The sequence below is a fragment of the Podarcis melisellensis genome, assembly GCF_964234715.1.
Source record: "Podarcis melisellensis genome assembly, chromosome: 10".
NCBI classification, from domain to species: Eukaryota; Metazoa; Chordata; class Lepidosauria; order Squamata; family Lacertidae; genus Podarcis; species Podarcis melisellensis.
Genome location: NC_138542.1, coordinates 43,448,750 through 43,462,955, shown reverse-complemented (window position 1 = coordinate 43,462,955; position 14,206 = coordinate 43,448,750). Strand labels below are relative to the sequence as shown.

Here is a 14,206-nt window from a genome sequence, read left to right as displayed (position 1 = left end):
ATATTAAAGAGTTTAAAACAGCTGACTATGTTCTACTTCTCCTGGTGCTTTTGAAGGTAGCTATCACCAAGAGATACACACAGGTGATTCAGGGTTTGGAATTACATGGATGAGATCCATGACTGCTGATCTGTGGTTTAAGTACAGCTCTCACTAATAGTTTGCATAGATTTGGAAGCTGGCAGAATGATACCTTTAGCAAGCCATTCAGTATTTGCTAACAAAAGGTAGCTTTCTCTTATTACCAGGTGATAGGAGATGCTGGATGGAAATCTACCGCAAATGAGATATATTGCTCTTTGTTACTTGGCACCTCATTTGATGCAGGAGGCTTTCTCTAAACAAAATGGAAGCTTGGTGGATGTAGAGGATGTCCTCTTCGCAGAAGGTGTTCTTTCAGCTCTCTGATCCTTCATTGATATTTATCTTTGTTGCTGCAAATGAATTTGCTCCTGAAAGCCAAGGTGTAGACACTTTTTGAAAATACATGCTTTGGATAGCAGGATTTCCAGCATAGGTAGATGTGGGCATTATCAGGGGATTTGTTATAAAGAACAGTGGCTATTTTATTGTTTGCAATGGTGAGAAGGACATCAAGAAAAGGGATGTGTAGATTATCAGTGGTGCTGTTGAATGTAAACTTGGTAGTTGGATGAGAGATGCGGGTGGTGCTGTGGTCTAAACCACTGAGCCTCTTGGGCTTGCCGATCAGAAAGTCAGCAGTTCGAAGCCGTGTGACGGGGTGAACTCCCATTGCTTTGTCCCAGCTTCTGCCAACCTAGCAGATCAAAAGCACACCAGTGCAAGTAGATAAATAGGTACCACTGCAGTGGGAAGATAAATGGCATTTCTGTGCACTCCAGCACTCATCACAGTCCTCCGTGCACCAGTAGCAGTTTAGTCATGCTGGTCACATAACCCAGAAAGCTGTCTGTGGACAAATGCCAGCTTCCTCGGCCTGAAAAGTGAGATGAGCACCGCACCCCATAGTCACCTTTGACTGGACTGTCCAGGGGTCCTTTACCTTTTACTTTTAGCTGGATGAACAGAGTTTTGATGTAATTTGTAAATTGTTCTAAGTTCAATTTCTTAATGAGCTCTTATGGGTTGTCTTGTTAAAGTTTTCCCAAGAATAGATTTCCATAAGATGGAGCAACGGTAGCACAATAGCCATGTCTTGTACTTGCAAGTGATGCTCTCCTTTAAATGTTGTTATTACAAGTAAGCAGTGCTTTTTTAAAGAGGGTACTGAAGGGTATGGGGACACGGGTGGCGCTGTGGTCTAAACCAGAGAGCCTAGGGTTTGCTGATCAGAATGTCAGTGGTTCGAATCCCCACGATGGGGTGAGTTCCTGTTGTTCGGTCCCAGCTCCTGCCCACCTAGCAGTTCAAAAGTACGTCAAGTGCAAGTAGATAAATAGGTACCACTCCGGCGGGAAGGGAAACGGAGTTTCCATGCGCTGCTCTGGTTCACCAGAAACAGCTTAGTCATGCTGGCCACAAGACTCAGAAGCTGTCTGCGGACAAATGCCAGCTCCCTTGGCCTATAGGGCGAGATGAGCGCCACAACTCCAGAGTCGGCCGCAACTGGACCTAATGGTCAGGGGTACCTTTACCTTTACTGAAGGGTATGAAGCACCAGCACCTCTCTCTTTTCGATTAAAAAGTGTAACACTTACTGTAACAACTTCATGGCGAGTATCGACACCTATTTTTCTATTTAAAGAAAACACTGCAAATAACCTCTGTTGGAGGATTTTTAGAATTTCTGTTGTTAAGGAACTCATTTAAAGCCTGAACACCATCTTTATGTGGCATTGGTGTAAATAGCTGTGACATCCAAAGTATAGTATTGGTGTGGAATTGGCACTGCTTGTTTAGATTTCAAGTAAGAAGTCATTAGTGTCTCTGATACTAATGATGGGAGGCTTTGCAGAATGTTTTGTAAGTTTAAGTCAATATAGAAATAAATCCTTTCAGTAGCTGTGTGGTTGGCTGATGTTCAAGGTTCTTTGGTTGTTGGAATGTTCAAGGTTGTTTGGCTTTGTGGATTTTTGGTAGCACGTAAAACCTGCCGTGTATGTGTTCCCAAGTAAACCTGAATATAAAGGGAGTTTCCTTGATGTCATTAATACATATTTTGTATGTAGCTAAGCAGCAAGAAGCAGGCATATTTGGTAGCCAGCCAAGAGGCCAAAAAGCACATTATTCAGATGCATTCCAGAACACTGAGTATCATGTCTCCCTGTGTATATTTAAACTAGGCGTGCACAACTTATGACCCACCAAGTTGAATACAGACCAACAGTCGCCACAGTCTGTCACTTCCTACACTCTTCTGCAATCCCAGTCAGGCATTATTTAGCCCCTCGTGGACTGCCAGACCCGGTTGCTGAGCTGTGTTTTGATTGGCGGGTCACAAAGTGTGGAGGCCTAAATTAAGCTCTCTGGTGTGCTTCGTTTTCTCTCTTGTCTCCACCCCGCAGCTCCATTAATGAACAGATGCGTCTTTAATTTTTCTACATTCCTCCTTAGCTATTCAAGACATATGGCAACCTTGAATCTTTGGGCATTTTTTAGTCACTGTTTCTTAGCACTTTGATTTCATGAGACTTTGGGCCAAACTACAATTGATGTTAAACACGCTCCTTAAAATTGTGTTATCGTTTAAAAACCCTCCCTGGAAACCATAGGTGTGACAGCCTGACCAGGATCACTGTCACCAAACGAATACTGTGAAAAAGAATTTAGCTGTCAACTCAACGAAGATACTTAGCAAAAAAATCTGGGAGACCAAGCTACACATTCAATTTCATCATTGCGGAAATAAGGAAATATAAGGAAACAAGCCTCATATTTATTTTTAGATGGCACCTGACATTTACCAGATAGTCACATATCGCACATATGTCGTCCCCAAGCTGTTGGAGATGAAAGGCCTCAAAACACACTCTCTCTCTCTCTCTCTCTCTCTCTGCACGTGGGGTACATGTCCCACTGTGGAAGGGTTTTGAGAAAATACAGAAGATTACTCACCCAGATGTTATTCTGTTTCCATCCCTAGCGTTTTCAAATATCTGGGATGGGCAAAATCTTGACGGCAAGAATAAAGACTTAATCAGGTTCCTCTTATCAGTGGCTAGATTAACCACTTCAAGGTTCTGGAAATATTTGGAAAATGCCGCTTTAAAATACTGGTATATTCTTGTTTTGCTTTTTGCTTTATCTGAAAAGCTAGCCCAAAAGATACAGAAAGTATAAAAAAATGAGTTTTGTTTAACATGGTGTAATTTTATTTTATTTATTAATGAAGTAATTGAGGCTCCAGTAACCTCAGCTACACAGGCGGGTATATAGAATTCTTTATAACTGTTTCTATTTTAACTGTAAGCCACCCTGAGTCCCTGTCACAGAAAAAAGGCAGGATGTGCATAATAATAATAATAATAGCTGTAATAGACCTTCCATATCTTAAGCATCTCCAGCTGCATTTGTTAAACCCTGCAAAGAAAAAAGTTGAAATAGTTTAAAAAGACTCCAATGATTAATCTGTAATTTGTTTTTCTTTCTTTTCCTTCGTTTGGGTTGAACGGGTGGCGCTGTGGGTTAAACCACAAAGCCTAGGACTTGCCGATCATAAGGTCAGTGGTTCGAATCCCCTCGACGGGGTGAGCTCCCATTGCTTGGTCCCTGCTCCTGCCAGCCTAGCAGTTCTAAAGCACGTCAAAGTGCAAGTAGATGAATAGGTACCGCTCCGGCGGGAAGGTAAACGGTGTTTCCGTGCACTGCTCTGGTCCGCCAGAAGTGGCTTAGTCATGCTGGCCACATGACCTGGAAGCTGTACGATGGCTCCCTTGGCCAATAAAGTGAGATGAGCGCCGCAACCCCAGAGTTGGCCATGACTGGACCTAATGGTCAGGGGTCCCTTTACCTTTACCTTATGTATAATGTTCAAAGACTGTTTCTGCTTTGAGTATTATAAATGCCAATTCACTTTTATAATTCTCCCTCAAGACCAATATAAATTACACAAACACACACTGGGTCCCTTACACCCCTCATCCACCTTTTGTCTGATCTCCACACCTTGTACCCATCCCTTTTGGCTCACATCCTAATATCAGGGCCAGAAGCACAGGTGGCCAGGGGGGCGGGGCACAGACAGGGAGTCCCTAGAACAACACCAGATCCTTACCTCCTGCACCACTCAAAGGTGAAATTTGCTACGTGGGCAGGACTGTCCGCCTGTCAATCAGCTGATGTCACAAACACACCAGGGGACCTGTTTTTTGCATAACGCTATGAACAATCCACTGATTGGCCTTGCAGGCCAGCCATGAACCCCTTTTGGGTCCAGCCCCATCTTTACCTGCCCCACACTTGACATCACATATGATGTGAGCTGTAAGACAGAGGTGTGGTGGACTTGCATCTGGGTGGGATATACTATAGAGCGGCAAGCTTTTACTGTTAAAATATCTGCAGCCCGTGGCGGTCACAGCTTCACCTGGCATTGGGACCAGCGTAAGAACGATGGTCCTCCTGTTGTGCCATGTTTGGCATGGCAGAGACACCAAAATGCCCTTTCTCTGGTGTTTCCTCCTACAGATGGGTGGGTGGGAGTTGCCTTCTTGAATTGCACAATGATTTGAGTCAACAAGATCTGTGTAGATCGTATAAAATATCTTGGCCAATGCTCCAGTAGCACTTTAGAAGCCAAGCTTTGTTTGCTCTGTACATACTGGCTGCAATGTGCTCTGGCATCTGAGCAAAGCTAGTCATTTGACCAGATCATTCAAGAGGAGCCACCCAGAGTTTCCTACAGAAGAAACAAGATCTCGCTTGGCAAGCGTCCAGTTAACTCCGTCCACTTTAATCTGTAAATCAAAGATGGTGACCCTGTGGCCCGCCAGATATTGCTGGACTACAGCTTCCATTATCCCAGGCCACTGGCCATTCTGGTTGGGGGTTGAAGTTGGAATCTACCATCTGGAGGGTCACGGATACCCTATCCCTACAGAGAAAGCCTTCTTTTCAGGATCTGCAACACCTTCTCTAATTAGACCTTCAGCCCAGAAAACTAGCTATGTGCCCAACTGGGAAACCTGTCTTGGCTCTGAACTTCCAAATGAAGTTTGGAACAACACTACTAAATTGTACACTAAATATAAACAGAACATTTGCAAAGCACTAGTTTCCTTGTACTTGATGCCAGGGACACTCGGTCTAAAAAGATGCTTAGATTCATAATACGTAGATAAGCTGTCCATTGACCAAGAACTTCTGGATTCAAATCCTTACCACCCTCAGAGATATTACAGACAAAATGGTAGAACAAGGACAGAGAGCATGTGCCCCCTTCAGATATTAATATTGGACTTCAGCTCCCATCAGCCCCAGCCAAAATGGCCACTGTTCGGTGGCATTGGCCCTGGAAATAGAACTGGCTGGTTTTTCCTTTAGCCTCACTACAGCTTTCTAAAATCAAGAATACTACCAGTGAAACAGAGGAATCACCACCAGACCCAATCTTGCAAGAAGATGAGAATCCCTCCTTTTAAAAAAGACTGTTTCAAAAAACACAAATAAAACATAATTAAAAGGAGAAGGCATATCATGTGCTCCCACTGTTGCCCAAATAAGTCCAGTTTATTGTACACACATTTTAAAAGATAACCTCTGATTACCCTTTATGTATAGTGGAGACTAAGAAAGAAACATGGCAAATGGGATGCAAGAAGTTGATATGAAACAGGATAAGATGATCATCACAGGAAGATGACGGGTGGGAGGTAAAAGACCTGTGAGAGGGAGGGAAGGGAAGATCTTCCAGGGTGGGAGGCCGGAAGAAGAAAGGGAAGCAACCAGGTGAGAACTGGGAGGGTCCACACCTTATTGTGTGAGACAAGGGCTAAGACCTACCTCTGATGGAGAGCATTGTATTTCTTCTTTTCCCTTCTTTCCTCCCTTTTCTTTTTCTTTTCTTTTATGTTATTTTCTTATTTTCATTTTTATTTAGACTGATCTGTTTTTACTGTATTCTATGCTGATAAGTTTCAATAAAAAAATTATTTTTAAAAAGAACTTATTTATTTCCTTTTTATTCCACCATTCTTCCAGAGAGCTGAAGGTAGTGTACATGGTTACCCCTTCCTCATTTTACCCTCAACTCTGTGAGATAAACTAAGCCGAGGGAGGTAGCAGCTAGCCCAACGTCACCCGCTGAGCTTCGTAGTTATGTGGGGATTGAACCTGCGTCTCCCCACTCCTAGCCCAACACTCTGACCACTATGCCACATGGACCTCCCTGCCATGCCTCACATTTGATCTTAATACATATCTTAATATATATCTTAATGCGGAGAGCAGCATGCTGGACCAGACAGACCTTTCACCTGTCCTGCAGAGCTCTCCTTGTGTTCTTAAGCTCTGTTTACAAAAGTTAAAAAGAAGCCACTTTGCCTGCAATTCAGAAAGCCATGAAAGTACTGCTCAGCCCAGAACATTGCACAGGGTGAAGTTTCCATGGAATCATAAACAAGGTGCAGCACTGAAGGTACATAAAGCATCTTGCATGTGGATGACATGGAATGATGGGTGAAGAAACAATATGGCAAGGATCATGAAGGTGTCAGGGGTGCAGAGCCAGGATAGGACCCTTGGGTGCATTACCTCACCTGGTATTCTGGTTTGCTCCACCTAATAGTTTTTCCAGGACAAAACAAAAAACTAATTTGTTATGTAGGTTATGCTGAGAAATCGTGACTGACTCTGTGTGCTTCGTGGCAAAGCAGGAAACCCAGGACTTGCCAGTCCAAGTCCAACACTCTCTGCACTGTGCTACACCAGCTGCCAGATGTTTCCCAGGTTATTCCCATGTTGTTTGGTGGTGGAAAGGTACAGAGGCCAAATCATCATCACTATTATCCATTCCCCGCCCCCTGATTGTTCCCTGGGGGTGGGGAGAGCAGCACCCATTTCAGTGCCTTATGATTCTCATCACCTTTTCTTATTTCCTGGCTCACAGCAGAGATTGTTCCCAAGTTGTCTGTGGAGGAGGAAGCACAGTGCAAAAAGCAGAAACATTATTATTACCAACTCCTCATCCACCTCTAATTTTGACATAGTCATGCTTATATAGGTGAATGAATAGTAAAGGTAAAGGGACACCTGACTATTAGGTCCAGTCGTGGCCGACTCTGAGGTTGCGGCGCTCATCTTGCTTTACTGGCCGAGAGAGCCAGCGTACAGCTTCCGGGTCATGTGGCCAGCATGACTAAGCCGCTTCTGATGAACCAGAGCAGCGCACAGAAACGCCATTTACCTTCCCAACGGAGCGGTACCTATTTATCTACTTGCACTTTGACATGCTTTTGAACTGCTAGGCTGGCAGGAGCAGGGACCGAGCAACGGCAGCTCACCCCGTTGCGGGGTTTTGAAACCACCGACCTCCTGATCAGCAAGTCCTAGGCTCTGTGGTTTAACCCACAGAACAGAGCTCCCCAAAAGGGCGGCACACAGAACCCCACAGACCATAAATCTGCCACTGGTTGTATCACTATTGGTATTTTGTATGCAAGTGAAATTGTGCGCTCTCTCTCTCTCTCTCTCTCTCTCTCTCTCTCTCTCTCACACACACACACACACACACACACACACATGGGGGTGGGGAGAGAGAGAGAGAAGAGAGAGAGAAACTCTCTGATGCCTAAAGGCTGGGTTACCAGCAAGGCTCTATTTATAGTTTGCTATATTGCTTCACTACAAAGCTTGCATTTTCCCAGGGACAGAAGCCGAACAACAAGAAAAAGGTGTTGCCTTTCCTTCTTAGTCCCGGTCAGGGTTTAGATCACATTTGTGGGCTCCTTGCCCACTCTGGAGGAGCCGATAGCCTGTGGACACATTCCTCCACTTGTTTGGTCAACAGAAGCAAAATGTGTGGGTCACAAGCCATGCCCCAGGGAGAGATTTAATGAATGTTTAACCAGCAATTTGCTGCCTGTGAGAGGTGGAAAGCAATCCCAATTCAATACAAATGACAGGCATGGCTGGCAAGTGCAGCAGAAGTAGAAAACAGTCAGAAAGAGGGAGGAAAAGAGGAAGGCACTGTCTGCCCTGTCAACAGAACTGCTAGCATTTCTTGATGCTACAACTTCAAGAGTAGAAACACACACTGGGCACAGAACTCAGGGTTCTTGGAATCTCCTCTTAAATTTCAAGTACAAATTTCTAGCCCTCATGGCTGAAAAGACAGATTTGGCCACTGCCCGGTGAGATTTAATAACGTCGGGGTACTAAGAGAGTTTTAACAAATAGTTGTTCCCCACTACGAGTAGCACAAACAGATATAAATGGTTGAGAATCAACAAATGTTTCAGGTTTGCTTAATTTGCACATTTTGCACTGGTCACAAATGTCTAGCTTTGTTATTCTGTGGGGGGAAATGATATTACTGTATTATTACTATTATTATTATTATTATTGGTGCAAGTCTGCAAGTCTCCACCATGTTGAGCTGCAAGAAGAATTGCGATTCTTCAAATCAGGGAAACTAGCTAGGCCAGTTTTATTTGGTTTTATTTTGGAAAAGATCCGTCTTTAATAATAATAATAATATTTTTTAAAAAATAACAATAATAGACAGCATCTTAAAAAGCAGAGACATCACCTTGCCAACAAAGGTCCATATACTTAAAGCGATGGTTTTCCCAGTAGTGATGTATGGAAGTGAGAAATGGACCATAAAGAAGGCTGATCACCAAAGAATTGATGCTTTTGAATTATGGTGCTGGAGGAGACTCTTGAGGGTCCCATGGACTGCAAGAAGATCAAACATATCTTTAATGGTTCTAGGGGTTGCTCGTGCATAAGCCGGTGCAAACAGCTGGCTGGGTTGCCTGAGTGAACCTTTTCTGTCTGGACAGCCACTCACCTGTGGCTGTCTCAATCGCTGGCAGAATCCGTCAGTGGGTGTTTCTTAAACTTCTTCCAGCAAAGAAGCTCTTTGACGCCTAGTCTCCTCCTACTCCCTCTGCGTGAAAGCCTTCTGCGCAAGGAGGGCGGAGGCAGCGGAGGACCCCTACTCTCCCCGCTGGTCCCCGGCAAGGAGTCATGGGACCGCCTCGCCGCTTCCCCCATCTGCCCCCCTTCTCCACTGGTGCTACGCTGATTCTCTTCCCCAGAAGATGGGCTGCCTCTTCCAATCCCGAGACGCTCTCTGGAATCTCTCTGGATTTTGCTCTCTCCCTCTGGCACTGATGGCAGTTCCCTGACAGTATCCATTCTTAAGGAAATCAGCCCAGAGTGCTCATTGGAAGGACAGATTCCTGAAGCTGAGGCTCCAATACTTTGGCCACTTCATGAGAAGAGAAGACTCCCTGGAAAAGACCCTGATGTTGGGAAAGATGGAGGGCACAAGGAGAAGGGGACGACAGAGGATGAGATGGTTGGATAGTGTTCTCGAAACTACCAACATGAGTTTGACCAAACTGTGGGAGACAGTGGAAGACAGGAGTGCCTGGCATGCTCTGGTCCATGGGGTCATGAAGAGTTGGACACAACTAAACAACTAAACAATAACAACAACAACAAATAATCTTTTATTATTTATACCCCACCCATCTGGCTGGGTTTCCCCAGCCATTCTGGGCAGCTTACAGTATATATAAAAACATAATAAAACATTAAAAACTTCCTGATACAGGGCTGTCTTCACATGTCTTCTAAAAGTTGGGTAGTTCTTTATCTCCTTGACATCTGAAGGGAGAGCATTCTGCAGGGAGGGCACAACTACCGAGAAGGCCCTCCTAGGAAATGTTAAATTCAGGACTTAATGGTCAAATGGGTCCTCCACTTTAGATGCTTGCTGCTCCCAAATCCTGCTATTATGTATGTGAATTTAAATCCCCTTTCACCACCCAGAACCATAGCTCATTAAAGAGGGAGTAAGGGCCTTAGCTCAAAGAGGGCCTCGGACACGGGTGACTCATTCTGTTTCAATGCCTGAGGCAAAACAGGAAGGTGCTGCCCCTCCCCCCCATCATTGAAACCATTCCACCAAAGCCTCACTTACCGGGGTCATGAGGTGGCAGCTTCCAGCAATATCTCATTTGAGCTCCACAAGATTTGTTGAGAGTTCTGCCAGATCTCACCAGAAGCCACCACTGGGTCTCCTCACTTCACTGGTGGAGGTAGCAGGGGTGGGTGTGGCACCTGTGGGGGCAAATGCCCCATGGGATTTTGTCATTCAAGATGGCTGCCTCAATCCACCTCATGGGTGGACCTGCCCTGGCCTCAGATTTGACACCTTTTTTTTGGCATTTGATATGTTTTGCCATTTGTCTTTTATGTGCATCAAGCCAAAATGGGACACGCATGCTCAGCTTACACTTACAGCTAAAGCATCCCTGACAGATGGCCATCCAAACTCTGCTTAAAAATCTCCAAGCAAGGAGAGTCTACCACTTCATGTGGGAGTCTGTTCCACTGTCAAACAGCTCTTACCGTCAGAAAGTTCTTCATGATGTTTAGACGGAATCTCCCTTCTTGGAACTTGAAACCCTTGGTTCAGGTCCTGCCCTCTGGAGCAAGAGAAAACAAGCTTGCTCAGTCTTCATGTGACAGCCCATTAAATATTTGAAGATGTCTATTATATCTCCTTTCATTGTCATCTTTTCCAAGCTAAAAGTGCCCAGCTCCCTCAACCATTCCTCATAAGGCTTGGTTTCCAGACCCTTGATCATCTTGGTCCTCCTCCTCTGCACATGTTCCAGCTTGTCAATATGCTTCTTAAATTGTGGCACCCAGAACTGGACACATTAATCCAGGTGTGGCCTGACCAAGGCAGAATAGAGCATGACTATTACTTCCCTTGATCCGGACACTAGTCTTCTGTTGATGCAGCCTAGAATAGCATTAGCGTTTTTTGCAGCTGCATCAAACTGTTGACTCATGTTAAGCTTGTAGTCTAGTTAGTGTTAAATTTAATGCTACATAAAGTGTTGAACAAATGTGATTGTATTATATTGTATTGTATCGAAGTTGCAGAGAAAGCATGTCAGTATTTTTCAATGTAGCTGCACTAATTATTTCAATGGGAAGGTATTATTCCAGCTTTGAATCTTATATACCAATAGTGAATTCCACAGAACCATACAGCTGGAAGAGACCCCAAGGGACATCTAATCCAACCCCCTGCAATGCAGGAATCATTTGCCCAACATGGGGCTCAAACCCGCAACCCTGAGGTTAAAAACCTCATGCTCTACTGACTGAGCCATCCATTCTATGAGTGTGGAGCCTTATGCTCCAAAATGCACCAGCTGTGCACAAAGTGGAGGTATCAACAGGCATGGGGGAACTAAAGTTTTGCAGAAGCACACTAACTCTTTAAGGGGGCAAGTAAACAGGAAGGACATTAAAACAGCTCATTGGGGACTGAGCACGTCCAATGAGTATGGGATACTAACCATCCCTAACTGTTGGGGCAGGTGCACAGAAAACCAGAAAGGGAGGAGAAATGTAATGAAGGGACTTGGAAAAAGGCATGGCTGGCAAAGTAAAATTCTGAATGCCACAGTTTCCACTTCTACCTTTCCCAATATAAAAAAGCCCCTAGCGTTGCTTGTTTTCATGATGGCTGCAGGGTATGGAAGTGATTTCTTCAGTGATTCTAGTATCTTTATGGATAATTAATTTGCTACCTAAAGGTTATGGAAAAGACATCATCACCCCCTTGTGTGCTAACAATGAGATCTCTCAGTTTCCTCAATTAGGTCAACTCCTGTGATTAATATCCCCCCACGAGAGCTATTAAAAACTGGTTAAAATCGCTGAGAAATGACTGGGAGAAAAGATATATGATCTGCGTCATGGATTTCTCATCTCTAATTGCTAGGCTTTTTTTGACAAGTGGCCGGGCCAGAAACAGGGAGTTCCACCATGCACATGACATGGGTGAAAGGGATGTCAGGAACAAAAAGAGCTTGGGTAGGTGAATAGACATCCTTCTTCAAGTTGCTAGCCCTGCTCTGATCACTCGTCATCCTCGTCACCTCCCAGAAAATGCAGTAAATCTGATACTTTCCTTGATGTCTCAAAGAAGTACCAGCAATATTTTAACCTTGAAAGCTGAATTGAAACCTTCGAAAGAAAACCCAACCAAGTCCAGAAGGGTGGAGGAATGCGGGGAGAGAACCTGAGGCAGCATCTGGGGCACACCTCAGCTGGTTTTAGCCAGGAGGAAGAGGGTCTCCTCCTAGTATCAAGTAGACAGATAATGAGCGTCTTTCTGATGATGAAATGGACCTCATGCACTTTGTGGAAATGGCTTGCTAAGAAGCTAAGACTCCAATAACTGAAAACACAGGATACCTTCCCACTGTTGACAGCAATGGCCAGCACTCAGTCAAGCCTCACCTGATGCCGGGAACAGATTTTACCAAGACACTCTCTTTCTCTGAATTTGTTCTCTGTGTTGCGAATGTCAACATTACTGTTGTTCTTATCAACAGAATCCAGCCTCCAATAATAAATGGATTCCAGGAAGGTGATAGTTTGATGGATGATTCCTATACTGTAACTAACACAGAGAATTTGTTTTTGCAGCTCTGCTGGCACGACAGAATGGGACGTGTATACTGAGCCTTCAGACTGCACTCTTCCTCTTCCACCCTCGGGATGTCAGAGAATTCAGACAAAAATGGAAACGGGAGCAGAAATTGCTGACATTCACTTCTTCTTCCCGTGTCCAGAAGAGAAATGGATCTGGCAAATGCAATCAGTATTCGCTGTTTTTATTACCGCTATCAGTAAGCATTGTGTTTCCTTTGCATGGGAATGAATGCTGGGGAATCAATGAATTGTGCCATATTTCACCATGACAGACAGCAACATGAAGGTCTTTTTTGTTGGAAGCCAAACTGCAGCAGAACAGAAGCAGCACTGCCTGCAGCAAATACGTCTCAGAACAGAAATGGATGGCTGCTTACATCCTTACTCCACCCTCTGCCCAATGGGCAACAGCTTGCCAGAGAAACTTCCTGCTATCAGCAAAGTGGTCCTGCAGGAAAGGACACCTGAAGAGGTGAAGAGGGTGTTGCTGAGGGCATGGCTTTCCAGTGAGCTAGAGCAGTGGTGCATGCAACACACCTCTGCTCCAGGCAGTGCCAGATTTACGTATAAGCTAAACAAGCTATAGCTTAGGGCCCCACGCTCTTGGGGGCCCCCAAAAAAATTAAAGGGAAAAACTGGATGTACATTTCCAAAATATAAGATAAAAAACAAATAAAGCCTACACACAGCAACAGTATGTATTAATAATTATTTCACTACAGTGGTACCTCGGGTTACATACGCTTCAGGTTACATACGCTTCAGGTTATAGACTCCGCTAACCCAGAAATAATACCTCGGGTTAAGAACTTTGCTTCAGGATGAGAACAAAAATTGTGCTCCGGCTGTGCGGCAGCAGCTGGAAGCCCCATTAGCTAAAGTGGTGCTTCAGGTTAAGAACAGTTTCAGGTTAAGAATGGACCTCCGGAACGAATTAAGTACTTAACCTGAGGTAACACTGTATTAATATACTTCTTCTTAATTGTATTTCACTATTTATATACTTCTTCTTAATTGTATTTCAGTTCAACAACTACTTTGATAAAATAAATATTTTGTTATGTGCAAATGGCTTTAGATACCTATTAGGTCCATAAATTACCAGATAGCATATATTCAACACAAAAAACAGTGACAATTTGTTGTTGACAAAGGACAGCTGGACATATAAAGGGCCCCATTACCTTCAGTAGCTTAGGGCCTCATCTGCAAATCTGGCCCTGGCTCCAGGCACTCTGGCAGAAGTCTTTCCAAGGTACCACAGACACCCTTTTATTATTACTGCAATGTCAGGAACTTTGCCTCTGCCACAGAACTACCCTTCCTACCCTTTCAGTAGTCCCCCAAAAAGGAACATAATGAGTTAATAGGTGAGACAAGCCACACACACAAAAGGAAAGGGTATATTTTATAGGACTCAGTGATTGCTTAAACACAATGCATTGGCCTTTTGACTCTTCCTCTCCTAAAACTATCTTCCCAGGCCCATTCTGCCTGGTTGTTGTGCATCTGAAACATGTTGGTACTGAATTTGCTTGTTTTTCTCTTTCCTCCCTGGACTTGTTTTCTTTTGTGCAATGTCTAAACCATGAAA

The 14,206-nt window shown here is 44.2% G+C and overlaps 1 long non-coding RNA gene across 1 annotated transcript; it reads right to left on the bottom strand.

The window, feature by feature from the left end:
* Positions 1 to 3,290: 3,290 nt before the first annotated feature.
* On the bottom strand, positions 3,291 to 13,973 carry LOC309379456. The gene is made up of 3 exons (XR_014172504.1): positions 13,797 to 13,973; positions 10,504 to 10,580; positions 3,291 to 3,501 (listed from the first exon to the last, which is right to left on the bottom strand). It is a non-coding gene; the product is annotated as an uncharacterized lncRNA (long non-coding RNA).
* Between the last annotated feature and the right edge of the window lie 233 nt (positions 13,974 to 14,206).